The following is a 4,344-nucleotide window of genomic DNA, read 5'->3' on the forward strand; positions in this document are numbered from 1 at the left end:
TGTCCTCCAAGTTCATCCACATTATGCGGTGTTTTGCAGATTCTACATTATTCTTTAGCGTTGCATAGTATTCCATTGTGTGTATGTACCATAGTAAAAATTAAATTTTTATGTGCTTCAAAAGACTTCTCCAAAAGAGTAGAAAGAAAATCTGTAGATGGGGAAAAAATATTTGGCAACAAAATATCTGACATATCTTTAAAATTTGTAGAAAATTCCAATACCTCAACACCAAAAAGACAATCCAATTGAAAAATGAACAGAAGACATGAATAGACACTTCACCGAAGAGGATATTAAGGTGGCCAACAAACACAGGAAGAAATGTTCACAATCATTAGCCATTAGAGAGATGAAAATCAAAACAACAGTGAGATATCATTTTGCCCCAACACTGATAGCAAAGTTCAACAAGACAGAAAATAACAAATGCTGGTGAAGATGTGGAGAGATTGGTACTCTCACACACTGCTGCTAGAACTGTAAAGTGACACAATCACTGTGGAAAGCAGTATGGTGATTCCTTAAAAAGTTAGAAATACCATTTGATCCAGCAATCTCATTACTAGGTATATATCCTATAGAAGTGAGAGCCAGGACACAAACAGATATATGCATACCCATGTTCATCACAGCACTATTTACAATAGACAAAAGATGGAAACAACCTAGGTGCCCATCAACAGAAGAATGGATAACCAAACTATATAGTACATACACTCAATGGAATACTATGCAACACTAAAGAATAATGCAGAATCTGTATAACAGTGCATAACTTAGATGAACTTGGAGGACATTATGCTGAGTGAAATAAGTCAATCACAGAAGGCCAAATATTGTATTAGTTCATTATTGTAAAAAGTCAAGGAAAGGTTTATATACGGAAGGAAACGTTCTTTGTTGGTTACCAGGGGTGAGAGGGGAGGAGAGAAAACACTGCAAAAATAAAAAATAAAAAAATAAGGAATTACAGAAAAACCACAGCATTCTCACCTCAGCTAACCAAAGGCTTTTTCCTTTTCAATCTTCCCCCACAAGAGGGAGTGATTCATTTATCCTGGATGCTTGGCTGAGAATTCTACAATGACACTCTTTGTTGCCCTCGTTTGTTATTTGTTTTCCCAAAAATGATTGTTTGATTTAATTTCCAAATGACCTCTTCTTTTACTGTGAAGATGAATTAGATACATTTTATATGTAAATAAGTATAAATTAAATATCCAAATTCTACCATTAACAAATTTTTACATACAAGATTCTTTCCTTTTTAAAAAACATCTTTATTGAAGTATAACTGATATACTGCATGTATGTAAAGTGTATAATTTGATGGTTTTGACATAGGTATGTTGGTGGTGTGGTTAGATGCCATCAAGTTGATTTTGACTCACAACAATCCATATGACAGAGTAGAACTGCCCCATAGGAGTCCTTGATTTTAATCGTTACAGGAGGAACTCTGGTGGTGTAATGGTTAAGGCATTTGGCAGCTAACCAAGAGGTCAGTGGTACAAATCCACTAGTTGCTCTGTGGAACAAAGATGGAGCGGTCTGCTTGTATAAAGATTTACAGCCTTGGAAACCCAATGTCAGTTTTTGTTTTTGTTTTTTGTTTATGGTATTTCTATTTCCGACTTTTTAAGGAAGCTAGGCTGTAAACTTTATAAGAGCAGATTGCCAGGTCTTTTCTCCTACAGAGCGGCTAGCGGATTTGCACCACCACCTTTCAGTTAGCAGCAAGCGCTTAACAATTGAGCCACCAAAGCTCCTTTGATGTAGGAATACATCCGTGCAATTATGACCAAAATCAAGAGAGCAAAGAAAACCATACACCAGAAATTGTGTGTGTTGGGGGCAGGGAGTAGATATGTTCACCTGGGTTTTGACCTCTTGTTATCAGCTTGCAAGTTTTTCCTCTGAGTAATGAAACAAGATGAATCATTCATAAAACATTTTTTCTATAAAAGTGGGCAGGAAAAAAAAAAACACAACTTCCCACTCACTTGGCTTGTGATCAGTAGCTCATTAACCTAAATCATGTCACTACACTGTCACTTCTCTTTCATTGTGCACAGAGCTCAGCTGGACTGCAAAGAGCTGGAAAAAGCACCCAGCTGGTGTCCCAGACCAGTTCTTGGCAGCCCTGTATGGGAGCAAGGGAGGATTTCTCTCCTCAGTTCCCTAACAGGCCTGCCCTTCAGCAGTTTATTCTCATTGGCACTGTAATCATTCAACACAGGGCTATCAGGCATGAGTTCCTTCCCTACCTCTAGCCTTGCAATCTTCCTTGAGGTTTAAGAGGCAGAGTTATCCTTTATTTTAAAGGCAGCCTCTCCTCTTAGGGGAGCTCTGGTAGCATAGTGCCTAAAGCACCTGACTGCTAACCAGAAGGCTGGTAGTTCAAACCCACCAGCCACTCCTCGGAAGGAAGATGGGGCAATCTACTTCCGTAGTGATACTGCCTTGGAAACCCAAGGAGGGGTCACTATGAGTTGGGTCCGACTCGACGGTACATAACCACCAACCATGTCTCACCACTGTTCAACCATACTTATTAAACACCTGTCAGGTGCAAAGCACTGTTCTAGTTTCTTGTTGTTGTTGTTGTTGTTATGTGCCGTCAAGTCGGCCCCGACTCATAGCGACCCCTCCTTGGGTTTCCGAGGCAGTATCACTACGGAAGTAGGATTGCCCAACCTTCCTTCCGAGGAGTGGCTGATGGGTTTGAACTGCCAGCCTTCTAGTTAGCAGTCAAATGCCTTAGGCACTGTGCCACCAGGGCTCCTTTCCTTATACTACAGCAGAAATCAAAACAGAAAGGATCCCTGTCTTTGTGAGTTTACATCATAGTTAATCAGGGAAACTAAAAGCTAAATTCCACAAGTCTCCCTTTCCTATCTGTTGTCTTCAAGAATTGTCCCTCTGAGTTACTTTCTGTCTATTCCCAAAGATGAATGTTGTTGTTGTTGTTGTGTGCCGTCAAGTCAGACCCAACTCATAGCTACCCTCCTTGAGTTGCCGAGGCAGTATCACTATGGAAGTAGATTGCCCCATCTTCCTTCTGAGGAGTGGCCAGTGGGTTTGAACCGCCAGCCTTCTGGTTAGCAGTCAAGTGGCTTAGGCACTACGCTCAGAGCTCCTTCAAAGATGTATAGGAGAAGCTTATCCTAAGCCTTTTACAACTTGTAGCTTCTCTCCTATTTCTTTCCATTTGTCATCTGTTAAGTTGAGCAGTTTATACCCAATTATTCCAAGTCCTTTTGTCTATCCCCTACACTTGAACTAGGAAACTAAACTCAGTCCTCCTTCTACCTAATGTTTTCAAGGCTGTGACCTTTCAGAAGTAGATCACCAGGACTGTCTTCTGAGGGGTCTCTGGATGGGTTCAAACTGTCAACTTCAAGAGCTTAACCATTCATGTTGTTGTTGTTAGGTGCTGTTGAGTTGGTTCCAACTCATGAAGACAGCAGAATGAAAGACTGCCCAGTCCTGCATCATCCTCAGGGTCATCGTGACGTTTGAGCCCATTGTTGCAGCCACTGTGTGAATCTGTCTCACTGAGGGTCTTCTTCTTTTGCTGATCCTTTACTTTACCAAGCATGATATCCTTCCCTAGGGATTGGTCCCTCCTGATAACATGTCCAAAATAAGTGAAATGAAATCTCTCCATCCTCACTTCTCAGGACCATTCTGACTGTACTTCTTCCAAGATTGTTCATTCATCTGGCAGTCCATGGTATAGTCAATATTCTTTACCAATGCCATAATTCAAATGCCTCAATTCTTCTTCAGTCTAACTTATTCATTGTCCAGCTTTCAAATGGAAATGAGGCAATTGAAAATACCATGGCTTGGGTCAGGCACACCTTAGCCTGTCTGTCAGTTTGTCATAGTTTGTTGGCTAGTGTGTTCCTATGATGCTGAAAGTTATGCCACTGGTACCAGGAGGTTATCCATGGTGGACAGATTTCAATAGAGCTTCCAGACTAAAATAGACTAGGAAGAAGGAACTGGCAATATACTTTTGAAAAAAAAAAAGCCTTATGGATAGCAGTGGAACATTGTAACCTTTTACAGATGTATATACATAGAGAGTGAGAGATTTATTTCAAGGAATTGGTGTATGTGATTGTGGGTTCTGGAAAGTCCAAAATCCATAGGCCAGGCAGTGCATTGGAAACTCTTGCAGAAAATCTATGTTACAGTCTTGTAGTGTAGTAAATTACTTAGTGTGGCTTTTCTGCCCATAAGTCTTTGTAAACTCCAAGGTGGGATTTTTCTATGAGCAACTGAGGAGCTCCTGATTGCTGAAGCTATCCACCTGGGTTATTTCTGTTGGGC

Source organism: Orycteropus afer, unplaced genomic scaffold, assembly GCF_000298275.1.
Source record: "Orycteropus afer afer isolate SDZICR_OR568_19922 unplaced genomic scaffold, OryAfe1.0 scaffold00290, whole genome shotgun sequence".
NCBI classification, from domain to species: Eukaryota; Metazoa; Chordata; class Mammalia; order Tubulidentata; family Orycteropodidae; genus Orycteropus; species Orycteropus afer.